Here is a 14,885-nt window from a genome sequence, read left to right as displayed (position 1 = left end):
ATTGGGGCGAGGAATGGCAGATAGAGATCAATTTAGATAAATGTTAGCGATTGGATTTTGGAAAAGCAAGTCAGGGCAGGACTTATACACTTAATGGTAAAGTCCTTGGGAATGTTGCTGAACACAGAGACCATGGAGTGCAGGTTCATTATTCCTTGAAAGTAGAGTCGAAGGTCGGCAGACTAGTGAAGGTGGGGTTTGGTATGCTTATATTTATTGGTCAGTGCATTGAGTACAGAAGCTCGGACGTCAAATTGTGGCTGGACAGGACATTGATTAAGCCATTTCAGGAATTCTGTTTTAAGTTCTAAATTCCGTTCTGGAAAGGATGTTGTGAATCTTGAAAGAGTTCAGACAAGATTTACAAAAACTTTGCTAGAGTTGGAGGATGTGGGCTACAGGGTGAGGCTGAATAGTCTAGGGGTAATTTCCCTGGAGAGTCAAAGACTGAAAGTTGACCCTCAAAGATCAGCAAGGCAGCCATTGTGTAGAGCTGCAGGCGATGAGCGAGATACGAAGACAAGTATTTTGCGTCATGTTTACTATGAAGAAGTACATGGGAGATATAGAATGTGGGGAAATAAATGGTGACATCTTGAAAAATGTCCATATTACAGAGGAGGAGGAGGTGCTCAATGAGTTGCTAAGGAGCTAGTGCAGGGGAAAAGGATTCACATTTTTTGGATCATTGTGATCTCCTCTACGGTGTAGAGTTGACCTGCATAAGAAGGATGGATTGTACCTGAATTGGAAGGTGCCTAATATCTAGGCAGGGAGACTTGCTAGTGATGCTCGGGAGGCACTAACCCAGTGAGGGAGTGGGTGTAAACCCAAGAAGATAGTGAGAAAAGAGGTATGTCTGAGGTTGGTACAGTTCAGAAGTCAGGCAGGCAAGGGTCAGTATTAATATGATGGGCTGAATGAAGTCGGACTGAGCAGTTGCACTGCATTTACTTCAATGCAAGAGGCCTGACAGGGAAGGCAGATGAGCTCAAGGTATGGTTTTGAACATGGCACTGGGACATTATAGCAATTACAGAAGCATCACTCAGGGATGGATAGGCCTGGCAGCTTAATGTTCCAGGGTATAGATGCTATAGGAAGAATAGAAAGGGGGACGAGAGAGGAGGGGGAGTGGCATTTTTGATTCGGGATAGCATTATGTTTTTGCTTAGGGAGGATATTTCTGGAAGTACGCCCAGTGAAGTCATTTAAGTGGAACTGGGAAATAAGAAAGGGATGATCACCTTATTGGGGTTTTCTGCATGGATCTCCTCTGGGTCCTCTGGTTTCCTCCCACAGTCCAAAGATGTGTAGGATAGGTTGGATTATCCAGGCTGAATTGCCCATAATGTTCAGGGATGTTTAGGTTGGGTGGCCCTGGGAAATGCAATGTTACAGGGGGAGGTTAGGAGGCTCTAAGGGTCAGTATTAATATGATGGGCTGAATGACCTGCTTCCACACTGTTTGGAATTCTCTGATATTTCTACTAGTTTTAAACTAGTTACAGAAAATAATATACCAGATCGAAACGTTAAGGTTCTGAATTGGACAAAGGCCAATTTTGAAGGCACAAGGCAAGAACTTTCATCTGGCCCCTCAAGCCTGCTCTACCAGTCAATAAGCACAGGGCTGAGCTTTTCATGGCCTCCGCTCTACATTCCTGCTCTCTCACCGTAACCTTTAATTATTTTCCTGTTCACAAATCTACCTTTTGCCTTAAAGGCATTCAAGTTGATAATGTCAAATGCTGCACTCGGCAGGGAATTCCACAGATTCACAACCCTTTAGCTGAAGAAGCTCCGCCTGAATTCAGTCTTAAATCTGCTCCCCCTTATTTTGAGGTAATGCTCTATGTTGACCCGTCCCCAGTAGAAATAGCCTCCCTGCTTCGATCTTATCTACTCCCTTCATAATTTTATTTTTTCCTATCCAACCTCCCATTCTTCTAAATTACAATGACTATAGAACCAGTTTTCTCAATCTCTCCACATACACCAATCCTCTCAACTCCCAACTCAAACTAGTGATCCTTCTCTGTACTCCCTCCAGTGCCAGTACATCCTTGCTAATGTAAAGAGACCAAACCTGTACACTGTACTCAAGGTGTGGCCTCCCCAGCACCCTGTACATCTGCAGCATAACCATCCCTCTAGCAATGAAGGACAATATTCCCTTCACTGCCATAATTACCTGCTGCACCTGCAAACCAACTTCCTGTGATTCATGCATAACGACACCCAGCTCCCTCTGAACAGCAGCATGATTTCACAATTTCATCATCCAGTTTGCTGTTAGTCCGACCAAAATGGCTGAACTCACATATCCCAACATTGAACTCCATCTGCCAGACCCTTACCCACTCACTTAACCTATCTGTATCCCTGTGCAGACTGACAGTGGCCTCTGCACACATTGCTCTACCTCATCTTTGTATCAAATGTGAACTCTGACACCGTACACATGGTCCTCAACTCCAAAACACTTACGTAAATTGCAAACAGTTGTAGTGCCAACATAATCCAAACACCTGTTTATCCCCATTCTTTATTTTTTGTTGGTTAATCGATCCTGTATCTTTGATAATACATTACCCATAATGCTGTGCATCTTTACCTTATTCAGCAGCCTTTTATGTGGCAACTTATCGAATGCCTTCTAGAAATCCAGGTACACCACACCTCCCGAGTCCCCCTTGTCCAATGCACTCGTTGTATCCTCAAATAATTCCAGTAAATCCTTAAACATGACCTGCCTTTCATGAATCCATGCTGTTTGCTAAATGAGACAATTTCTACCCAGATATAGATATCTCAACACTACCTCCTTGAGAGATACAAGCATTTTCTCCACTACAGAAGTTAAGATAACGCATCTTTTTTGAAAAATAGTGGCACTGCATTTGCAGCTTCCAGTCTGTCAAAACCATCCCAGAATCCAACAAATTTTACTGAATTATCATGAGTCAATTTGTTATTCACCCTCCCCCCCCCCCCCCCCCCCCCCCAACCCCATCCCCCAAAACCACCACCCCTGCCATCTCCTTCAGTCCCTGGGATGCAATCCATCAGAGCCAGGAGACCCATCTACCTTTAGACTGTTATCTTTCTCAACATTACCTCTTTACTGGGAATGATTGCTTCTCTGTCCTCATCTGCCATTGCCTCCATAGGCCTGCGACAACAAGAGTACACAGACAGTATGTTCCTGTTAAGGCCAAGGCTGGAAGGTGTAGAGAATGCTGCCTATCGAAAGAAATTGAGGGCCTGGTCGAGAAAATGAAGGAGGCATATGGCAGGTACAGTGAGCTGTGTTTGTGTGAATCCCTAGAGGAGTGTAGCGGCAGTAGGAGTATAGTCGAGGTAAACCATGAGGGCAAAAAGGGGACATGAGATAGCTTTAGGAAATAGGTTTAAGGAGAATCCAAAGTGATTGTACAAATACACTAACGAGTAACCAGGCAGAGAATAGGTACCCACAGAAATCAAGGCTGTCTGTGGAACTGCAGGAGGCGAGAGCGATTCTGTATGAGCGGAGAGGTTTTACAAATAAAATGTGCACATCGGAAAACATAAATTTGAACGTCCCAGTCTCGTGTTTTCAGTAAACGGGGAATTGCCTCAGTGTGGCTGCAGGCATGGGTGCGCGCCGCGATCTTTATTCGGGGCAAGAATTCACTGGACACATGCGGAGCCACCAACTTTGTGGGGTGCAAGGTGCAGCCAGGCGCATGTGCAGCCTTTCTCTGGTACAGAGTCATTGGGCAGGATTTACACAGAGCACATTCAAACTCAGGGAAATGGATGTTTATTTCTGGATTTGTTTCGTCATTCATTTAAATGATTTGGTATCATAAATGAGTTTGCAGGTCATACAAAATTGGAGGTATTGTGGATAATGAAGAAGGTTACCTCAGATTACAATGAGATATTGATCAGATGGGGTTTAATTTAGATAAATCTGAGGTGCTGCAGTTTGGAAAAGCCCTGGAGACGTTTGCAGAACAAAGAAACCTTGGAGTGCAGGTCCATAGTCCTTGCAGGTGGATAGGATGATGAAGAAGGTGTTCAGTATATTTTCCTTCATTGGTTCGAGCTTTGAGTATAGGATGTGCGAGGTCATGCTGCTGTACAGGACATTCGTTAGGCCACTTTTGGAATAGTGTGTGCAGTTCTGGCCTGCCTCCTATCAGAAGGGTTCTGTGAAACTTGAAATGTTTCAAAACAGACTTTCAAGGATGTTGTTAGGGATGGAGGATTTGAGCTGTAGGGTGAGGCATAAAAGGCTGGGGCTGTTTTCCCTGGAGTGGCATAGGCTGAGTGATGATGTTATGGAGATTTATACAATCATGAGGGGCATGAATAGAGTAAATGAACAAGGTGTTTTCCCTGGAATGGTGGTGTCCAGATGTAGAGGGCATTGCTTTAGGGTGAACGGATACAATTTCAAAGGGACCTAAAGGACAACTCTTTCATGCAGTGGGTGGAATGAGCTGCCAGATAAAGTGGTGGAGGCTAGTACAATTAAAACATGTTAAAGGCATCTAAATAGACACATGATATTATTAGGAAGCATTTACAGTGATATGGGCCAATGGGAATAGATTAGGTTTGGATACCTGGTTAACATAGATGGGTTGGACTGTAGGGTCTGTGTTGGTGCTATACATCTCTATGTCTGTGGGATCATAACAGCTTACACTGTTCTGCTTCATCTCTGGGCTCCCTCATGACCCCTTTGTCAATATCTAGCTTCCTCAGTCTCGAACAATGCGTGTATATTTGGTCTGTTTAGTATTTTACTATTACTTTTACAGACATTTTTGTAAGTTAATTTTCCACTGCCGCCCAGCCCCTGACCATGTGCTGCTTATTAATTCTTTTCTGGAAAATCTTTGACAGTCAAGAATTCTTTTTTCCAATAAACAAATGTATTTTCCTTCCATTTCTAACTATCAAATTCTGCACCATTTTCATTCCCTGTAATCCGTTTTGCACTCCCTGAAACATCGACTGTGTTTCTCCTTCCACAGATACCAGTGATTAATGCCAAAGCCCTGTTGCCTGTGGAGAGGGTGATGTTTGACTTTCTTGGACAGCTGCAGTTTGTGTGGTGAAGGTGCTCCTATAATGTGGTTGGGTTAGAGACATTACAGAGTATTCATTACAGCAACAGTGATGATTTGAAGATAATGTCCAAATCAAGAACAGTTTGTAGTTTTCTCATCATGCTTATAATTTCACAAAAATACTATTGGGAACTTTAGGCATAAGGTCAGGTGACCAAAAGCATTGCCAAATAAGCAGGCTTTGAGGAATGTCTTAAAGGAGGAAAGCAGACCTGTGAGGTTTTGGCTGCGAATTTCAGAAAATGTTGCTTTGGCAACTGTAAAAGCAGCCACACAGGTGAAATAATGAATGAACAGATCATTGGGTGTTTCGAACACAATGGGTTGTCGAGGTCTTCAAGGATATGTGATGCGGCGAGCAAGGGATGATCACAACCAGGAATTAAATCAAGAATGAGAATTTTAAATTGAGGGATGTGGGACTGATGCTGGCAGATGAGACTACATTGGGTTGGAATATCTGGTCGGCATGGATGGGTTGGATTGAAGGGTCTGTTTCCATGCTGTACATCTCTGTGGCTCTATGTTGTTGATTATGAATAGGAGCCTTTTGATGGATCAACATGTTTTGGTACAAGGGAGTACTTGGGCAGCAGAGATTTAGTTTTTCTTGAGATTACAGGGAGGTTGAATGTGGGAAGCTGGCCCTGAGTGTGTTTGGAAAATGAAGTCTGGAGATAACACAAGGTGGATGAAAGTATATGAGCTGAGACAAGGGTGGAATCAGCTAGAAATAGTGGTCTTGGAGTGGGACTGAGTTATCACACTCACTTCACCTCTGGGATTCAGCTGGTTGCCAGATTGTGAATCAGGGCGGTAACACAATCGGGAGCTGAGTGGCCCTGGAGGTGCCTAAAATAAGTGTCACTCAGCTGGCTGTTGCTGAGCAGCTGCTGCTTGGTAGCCCTGGTGATGACATTTTCCATCACTTTACTGCTGGTTGGGTGTGGACTGAGAGATGGAAATTGCCTGGGCTGGAATGCCCTGTGTTTTTGTGTTGAACATCCCTGGGCAATGTTCCACATTGTCGGTAGATGCCAGTGCTGGAGCGGAACTTGGCTTGGTGGGTGGCAAGTTCTGGAGCACAAACCATCAGTATTATTGCCAGAATGTTAGCAGGACCCATAGCCTTTGCACTACTTAACCATTTCTTGATGTTATTCAAACTGAATCGAACTGGCTTAAAACTCACATCTGTGATGTTGGAAACCACTGGAGAAGGCTGAGATGGATCATCCCACTTTGCACTTCTGGCTGCAGATTGCTGCAAATGCTGTCATCTTACCTGGTGCATGAGTGTGTGAGACCCCTCCATCAGTAAAGGAGGGGATATCTGTGATGCTTCCTCCAGTAAGTTGTTTAATTGCCCATCACCGTTCACAACTGTGTGTGGCAGAACTGCAGAGCTCCGATCTGTTCCATTGGTTGTGGGATCGTTTAGCTCTGTTGCTTGCTGCTGATGCTGTTTGAAATGCAGATGGTCCTGTTTGGTGGCTTCACCAGGTTGGCACTTCATTTTTAGGCCTGCCTGGTGCTGCTCATGGCATGCCCTCCTTTACTGTACATTGTGATGGGTGAGTGCGGGACGTACAAACCCATGAGATTTCAGATTGTGCTGGAGTACAGTTCTGCTGCTGGCGATGTCCCACAGTGCCTCATAGATACCCAGTTTGAGATCCTACATCTCTTCAAAGTCTGTCCCAATTAGAACGGGTGATAGTGTCACTCAACACAATGGAGGTTTTTTTCTCAACTTTAAGCCAAGACTTGTGTCTCCAAAAGGAATGTGTGATGGTCACTCTTACTGAAACTGTCATGCACAGATATATCTGAAGCTGGTCAATTCATAACAATGAGATTAAGTATGTTTTTCTCAATTGTTGGTTCCCTCACCACCCGCTGCAGACTTAGATGAACAGCTATGTCCTTTAGGACCTGGCCAGCTCAGTCAGTAATTCTGTTGCAGAGCTAGTCTCGATTGTGGACATTGAAATCCTGTACCCAGATTACGTTTGACACCATTTTACTTCCTCAGTGCTTCCTCCAAATGTTGTTCAACATGAAGGACAACTGATCCATCAGCCAAGGGAGGACGGTACGTGGTAATCAACAGGAGCCATGAGATTTCCTGGTGTCCGGAGTCAATGCCGAGTACTCCAAGGGCAAATCCTCCCTGTCTGTGCCACGACCTCTGCCTGGTCTGTCCTGCTGGTGGGGCAGGATATACCCTGAGATTTCAGGAGAAAGTGAAGACTGCAGATGGAGATCAGAGTCAAGAGTCTGGTGCTGGAAAAGCACAGCAGGTCAGGCTGATGAACGGCTTAGGCTCGAAACATCGATTCTCCTTCTCCTGATGCTGCCTGACCTGTTGCGCTTTTCCATCACCACAATTTCAATATCTTGGGATGGTGATGGTGGTGTCTGGTCATTGTCTGTAAGAGTTGATTTCATGAGTATGAGTATGTCAGGCTGTTCCTTGATTGGGCTGTGAGACAGCTCTGCACATTTTGGTACCAAAATCCAGATGTTCGTCTGGAAGACATTGCACCATCGAGAGGGCTGATTCTGTGGTTGTATTTTCTGGTGCCTTGTTAGATGCAGAGTGGTCCATCCAGTTTCATTCCTTTGTTGAAACTTTGCAGTGATTATTTCAGTGAGTAGCTGGCTGGGCCACTGTCAGGTTGGCAGGGTTTTTTCCGCCATTGACAATGATTCCATGGAGATCAGGAGATTCCTAATTCCAGTTATTTTTTTCTTGAATTCAGATTCCACCATCTGCCAAGATGGGATTCGAACCAGGACTTCAGTCGTTTGTTTTAATAGTTTGGATAAAATTTAAATACATTAGGTTTGTAAACTCACTTTAAATATCACTTACCCAGGTTTTGTTTCTTTGTGAAACACTGTTCACCATCCTGTCTCCTCCATCCTTCGCTCCAACAACAAGAGTTTGGAGCACATGGAGTTTCTCTGTCACTAAGACTGAGATAATCTGATCTGCTGCTTCCCTCCCTCCCACTAGCCCACTGAGTCAAATTGCCTCATGTGGTGTTCCCGGTTTTTGTCCAAACCTACACCTTTCTCCAATCTCATCTCATGTCAAGCCTTATCAGAGCTCATCTTGACCCTTTACCCTAATCTCACTAAACCATAGACTTTCCAACTCTCTTTTCTCCTCCTCCTCATCAGTCCCCCTCACCGATTCACAGACATTGTTTCTTGTTCTATCTTTTCTGGTTATGGTCCTTCTCATCCATTCTGTGAAAAACTGACATTTGACCTCACGGTTGTTGGAAAATCCTGCTCCATCTCCACTCTCCCTTTCCTTTCTGAATTCCTTGCATTTGGTGTCCCTCGTGGATCTATCCTTGGCCCCTCCTATATCACACCTACATACTGCCAGGAAGTGACATTGTGCAAAAGTACCATGTTGGGTTTCACATGTACACTGACGATGCCCAGCTCTCCCTCCCCATCATCCCTCTCCATTACTCCACTGTTACTCAGTTATCAAACTGCTTACCACGCTCCCACTACTCGATTAGGTGCAGTTTCCTCCAATAAAACATTGTAATGGTTAAACCCGTTGCCTAACAAGTTCCTTTCCCTAACTGCTGAGCCTCTCCCTCTCACTGGGAACTATGCAGCAGAACTAGACTCTTCACAATACTGCTGTTATATCTGACGCGAAGCTGACCTTCTGATTAGACATCTACACAATCCCAAACACCAGGAATTCCAATCTCTAAACCGTTGCTTATCTCCTCTTCACCCTTGCTCCATTGCTGCTGAAACCCCTTACCCGTGTCTGTGTTGCCTTAAACTTGACGAACCCAAAGCAGAACCCTTGATTCTGTGACTGGCTCAGAATCTGGTTTCAGACCCCCCCCGCCCCCCTCAATATTTACCCTCAGACACATCAGTATTTATTCTGTCAAACCACTTAAGAATCTGGTGGTGCAGTCTGATTGTAGCTGGTGGAAATGACAGGAGATGATGTGTTGTATCTGAGTGGAAGCTAAGGACATGGTGGAGGGGGGGTTCTCTCCTTGTTGCAGTTGGAGATGTGGGTTTCAAAGGCAGAGGTGCAGAAAGTGGAGGAGATACATTGGATGGTATTGACCACATGGGAGGGGAAATTGCAGTCCTCGAAATATGGGGCCATTTGGTATGTTCTGGCTTCACTGGGACACAGCAGCAAGCATGAGATAGAGATGTTGGCCAGGGAACAGGCTCGTGTGTTTAAAGTGGCAGGCAGCTGGAAGCTCGGGGTCTGTTTTTGCAGCAGAACGTAGATCATCAGTTGTCATTTCGGCCACCTCCACTGAGATGCTGCCAGACACAGGTTCCTGTCCCCTCCATTAACAGCTATGCACCCTCCTAGCCAGATCGTAATCCACTCATTTTTCTTTCCAAATGTTCCAGTCTCTCTTTGGGTTCTGTCCCTCCCTGTTATTTACACTTTAACCCCTATCTCCTGCAATACAAAGATCTGCAGGTTAGTTGAATTGGCCAAGCTAAATTTCCCATAATATTCAGGGATGTGTAGGTTAGGTGCATTAGTTAGGAGAAATATACAGTAGTAGGGTAGGGGAATTGGTCTGGGTGGGATTACCTTCGGAGGGACTCTGTGGACATTTTGAGCCGAATACCTGTTTCCATGCTGTCAAGATTCTAATTTTCCCAGCTTCCATCGGATCTGAGGAAGGGCCGCTGGACAGATTTCTGTTCCCAGATGCTGCCAGACCTGCTGAGCTTTCCCAACACCTTCTGCTTGTTGTTCCTGATTGACACCATCCATACACCTTCTGGGTGTGATTCAGACAGGGGGAGGATACCACCACTGACCTCACAATGGGGTCCAGCTGATTGATGGCAGCTTCGGACCAATAGGAAAAGGTGGTAGCACTGGTGGACCAAGTGGTACCAGCTGGTCATCCAAACAATGGGAGTGAATGAGGGGCGTGGCCAGTGGGATGACACGTCACCAGTAACTCAGCCGATGCAGTGCCACGTGACTCGGCAGTTGGTGAATGTGGGAGACGCAAACAGGGAAGGGGAGAGTGGCCTCAGAGACAGGGAGATAATGAGTCACTTTAGACTGGGAAGTTTTAATTACACTCTATGTGGTTCGTAAGTCTGAATTAGAAACTCTTAATCCCGCGTTTGCAGCAGCTGGGAAAATGGCTGCGGCCCTCAGGCGGTGAAAGGTTCTGGGATATGGCCGCCATTGTTATTGGGGGTAAGGTACAGTGAAGCGCATGTGCATGTCCCCTTCCTATGATGGGTGGGGGGAGGCGTTGAGGCTGGGATCTCAAAAGCAAGTTTTTACAGTGAATGGAGTCATCAGGATCTGAATATCATTGGCATTTAACTGTGGAAGGAGAAAGGTTTGTCTGTTCTGTTTGTGGGAAGATATCTCCAATATTTTTGTTAAGCAGAAAGATGTACAAATTCGTGGTTGGATCACCCTTTGGGTGTGTGCTCTGTTCTGGGCCCTGCAGCTAAGGAAGGAGATATTGGCCTGCGGGGGAGCACAGACTTATCCAAATTACACCTCGTCTCTTTGTAAGAACTCTCAGATTTAGACCCAATCACCCACTTCATGATGTTAACCTGTAATCGTCATATTTTCAATTACCTGCAAACTTCCCATTAAAAATCATTTTGGACTCAAATTCCAATACCTTTTCAGGTGGAATGTTCCAGCTTCTGACAACTGTCTGTTCATTCAGAAACTGCTGAGGTCCATGTTGACTCTGGGGTTACAAACGCTGAATTGAAAGATGAGGTGCTGTCCCTGAGCTCCCATTGAGATGCATTCGAACAGGACAGGAGGGTGAGGGCAGTGTCGGTATGAGCAGACAATGAAAATGAAAGGGCTGCACTATGCGGGCTGCTTGGCTCAATGAGAGTGTTCTGGAGTTGGGTGTAAACAGACTAATGTGAGACGGGGAGAAGGTGAGGCTGAAACTCAGTTTTAGTTCTGGCCATTCAGAAATTCACATGGTCCCAATGGGAACATTCAGTTTTTAAGTGATACCTGTGGATTATTTGTTCACAGTTTTTATAGTATTTTTCCTGAGGGCAGTTGAGAGTTAACCACGTTGCTGTGGTCTGGAGTCACATGTAGGCCAGACCAGGTGAGGATGACCGTTTCCTTCCCTACAGGACATTAGTGAACCAGGTGGGTTTAGAACATAGAACATAGAACATAGAACAATACAGCACAGAACAGGCCCTTCGGCCCACGATGTTGTGCCGAACTTCTAACCTAGATTAAGTACCCATCCATGTACCTATCCAAATGCCGCTTAAAGGTCGCCAATGATTCCGACTCTACCACTCCCACGGGCAGCGCATTCCATGCCCCCACCACTCTCTGGGTAAAGAACCCACCCCTGACATCTCCCCTATACCTTCCACCCTTCACCTTATATTTATGTCCCCTTGTAACACTCTGTTGTACCCGGGGAAAAAGTTTCTGACTGTCTACTCTATCTATTCCTCTGATCATCTTATAAACCTCTATCAAGTCACCCCTCATCCTTCGCCGTTCCAACGAGAAAAGGCCGAGAACTCTCAACCTATCCTCGTACGACTTCCTCTCCATTCCAGGCAACATCCTGGTAAATCTTCTCTGCACCCTCTCCAAAGCTTCCACATCTTTCCTAAAGTGAGGCGACCAGAACTGCACACAGTACTCCAACTGTGGCCTAACCAAAGTCCTGTACAGCTGCAACATCACTTCACGACTCTTGAATTCAATCCCTCTGCTAATGAACGATAATACTCCATAGGCCTTCTTACAAACTCTATCCACCTGAGTGGCAACCTTCAAAGATCTATGTACATAGACCCCAAGATCCCTCTGTTCCTCCACCTGACTAAGAACCCTACCATTAACCCTGTATTCCGCATTCTTATTTGTTCTTCCAAAATGGACAACCTCACACTTGGCAGGGTTGAATTCCATCTGCCACTCCTCAGCCCAGCTCTGCATCATATCTAAAATTTCTAACAATTGACAATAGTTTCATGGTCATCATTCGCCTTTTCATTCTAGATTGTATTGAATTCCGATGCCACCATCAGCCATGTTGGGATTCTATCCCTAATCCTCGGAACATTGTACATGTCACTCATCTGGCAGGAATACCATTAAGCCATTGCCTCCCTTTTAGCAATGTTTAAAAGAAAGTTCCATCATTCTACGTGTACAATGTGAGATAAAATACTGCAACGTACATGTGTCAGCCTCTCCAAAAGGTCAATCAACAGAAATTTGTTTGGGGGCGAAATATTTCGCTTTTTTTTGGAGGGGGTTTATGAAACAAAAATGAATCCAAACAAAAATCTTATGCCACGGACATGTAATTTTTGAAGCCAGAGGGGGATTACAGAGACAGGGAGGGTTGTGGGCCCAGAGGGGGATTGTTGTCCAAGCATCACTGTGGTGTACATGGACTGCAGCATTTCAGGGAGGCGGTTAACCACCACTTTCTCCAAGACAAGGAAAGGTGGCCAATAAATACTGGTCTGGGCAGCAAAGGCAACCCCCTGTGAATAAAAGCAAGCAGTGACCCCTCTGAGCTGACTTGCTGTGAAGTTAAAAACCTCTCTGGAAATGGAGTGGGCAGAGAAGAGAAACAGTGACATTTCACAGCTGCTCTCAGAGAGACCTCACCCTTGGAAGTCTTCCGAGCCGGGGATCAGCTCAGTGAGTTTCAGTCTCTTCAAATATCAATCTTAGTCGCTTTTATTTTATTAAATCTACAATCGTGAGTAAGGTGAGGATTTCTTTTTAATGTCTTAAGGTCTCTTGATTAAATGTTTAAAATATGAAACGTAAGCATTAAGTTATTGTCTGGCAATATTTTCCGAGCAGTAAGACTGTGCCTTTGTCTTGGTCTGTAGGTTGTTCAGGCAGAGAGATGGCCTGTTGTAGAGTGTTGTGCTGTTCCTGCCGGATGTGGGAGATTAGGGAGAGTTTCAATGATCCTGATGATTATGTCTGCAGCAAGTGTGATTGCAAATCCTTTTGGATCTCATGGATTGGTGGAGCAGTGATTAAAGGCAGTGAGGAATTGACAGGAGCCGGGGGGTGTGATAGGTGGCAGTCTCAGGAATGCAGAATACTGCAGATACAGTCAGGTAGATGGGTTACCGCCAGAAAAGCTAGGAGGGGTAGGTCGGTACTGCAGGAGTCTCCTGTGGCTATCCCCATCTCAGACAAGTATAGTGTTTTGGAAAATGTAGGTGGTAATAGACTTTCAGGGGAATGTAGCACTGACAGTCAAGTTACTGGTACTGAGACTGGCTTCTAACATAATGTGAGGTATATCCAGTTCCACACGATCGATGGTGAGAGGGGACTCTCTAGTCAGGGGCACAGTCTGCCATTTCTGCAGCTGACAGTGAGACATTAGAATGTGGTGGTGCTGCCCTGGTGCCAGTGTCAAGCATGTCTCACAGAGGGAGCAGAATATTCTCAAAAGGGAAAATAACCAGTGGGAAGACATTGTACATTGGTACCAATGGCATAGGAAGGGGAAAGCATGGGGTCCTGACGAACAGGGAGATTTGCTAGTGCCACTGGGGAGGCATTCAACCTGTGAGGGAGTCAGGGTAATCCTAAAGAGATAGTGAGAAAAGAGATGAGTCTGAGGCTGGTACTGTTCACCAGTCAGACTGTCAAGGCAGGCAAGAGCAAGTCACAGAATGAGGTGCGACGGACCATTGCACTGCATTTATTTCAGTGCAAGAGACCTGACCGGTCAGGAAGGTGGGCTCAGGGTATGGTTTTGAACATGGCACTGGGATATTACAGCAATTACAGAGGCATCACTCAGGGATGGATAGGACTAGCAGTTTAATGTTCCAGGGTATAGATGCTATAGCAAAGATAGAAAGGGGCCAACAGAGCAGGGAGAGAGATGTTTTTGATTAGGGATAACATTATGGCTGGGCTTCGGGAGGATATTCCTGGGAGTACCTCCAGGCAAGTTATTTGGTTGGTACTGAGAAATAACAAAGGGATGACCATCTTACTGGGATTGTAATTTAGACTCTCTCCCAAGTCAGCGAGGAATTGAGAAACAATTTTACCAGGAGACATCAGTTATCTGTAAGAATAATATGAATGCAATGATAAGGGTTTTTAACTTTAACAACATGGCCTCGGAGTGCTGTAGTGTCAAGGGCTTGGATGGGAAGGTATTTGTTCAGTGTGTACGAGAACATTTCAGATTCAGTTTGTAGGATGTACCTACTAGAGAAGGAACAAAACCTGACCTGTTTTCTATATTCATTCACAGGATGAGGCTGTCACTGGCTCGGCCAGCATTTATTGCTGCGTTTACCCAGAGGGCAGTTAAGAGTCAACCACGTTGCTATAGGTCTGGAGTCCCATGCAGACCAGACCAGGTAAGGATGGCATTTTCTTTCCCTAAAGGTCGTGAGTGAACCACATTGGTTTTTCCAACAATTGACAATGGATTCCTTGTCGTCACTAGATTATTTTTTCCAGATATTTATTTAATTCACGTTCCAAAATCTGCCATGATGGGATTCAAACACGGGTCCCCAGAATGTTATCTGGGTCTCTGGATTAACTGTCTAGCGATAATTTCACTCCGTCATCACTGCTACTTAGGAAATGAGGCAGGGTGAGTGACTGAGTTATCAGTGGGGCAGTGCATCAGCACCAAAGAACCCACACTATCGTGCCTCAGTGGTTAGCGCTGCTTCCTCAGC

At 45.3% G+C, this 14,885-nt stretch overlaps 1 long non-coding RNA gene across 9 annotated transcripts in view; it reads left to right on the top strand.

The window, feature by feature from the left end:
• Positions 1-3,183: 3,183 nt before the first annotated feature.
• The window catches only part of LOC148147031 (uncharacterized), a 390,235-nt gene continuing 378,533 nt past the window's right edge, over positions 3,184-14,885 (top strand). For 6 of the 9 annotated variants that reach the window (XR_015760222.1, XR_015760221.1, XR_015760215.1 and 3 more), the window contains exons 1-2: positions 10,431-10,519; positions 14,447-14,555. This is a non-coding gene — a long non-coding RNA (uncharacterized LOC148147031). Of the gene's footprint in view, positions 3,300-5,050; positions 5,141-10,430; positions 10,520-11,244; positions 11,273-14,446; positions 14,556-14,885 lie in introns of those variants that run through there. The other 3 variants (XR_015760214.1, XR_015760217.1, XR_015760218.1) reach the window with 3 other exon arrangements.

This window comes from Chiloscyllium plagiosum, unplaced genomic scaffold (genome assembly GCF_037043375.1).
Source record: "Chiloscyllium plagiosum isolate Xiang-an unplaced genomic scaffold, Cpla_swu_hap1 HiC_scaffold_18, whole genome shotgun sequence".
Taxonomy (NCBI): Eukaryota; Metazoa; Chordata; class Chondrichthyes; order Orectolobiformes; family Hemiscylliidae; genus Chiloscyllium; species Chiloscyllium plagiosum.
This window is presented reverse-complemented; position numbering and strand designations above follow the sequence as displayed.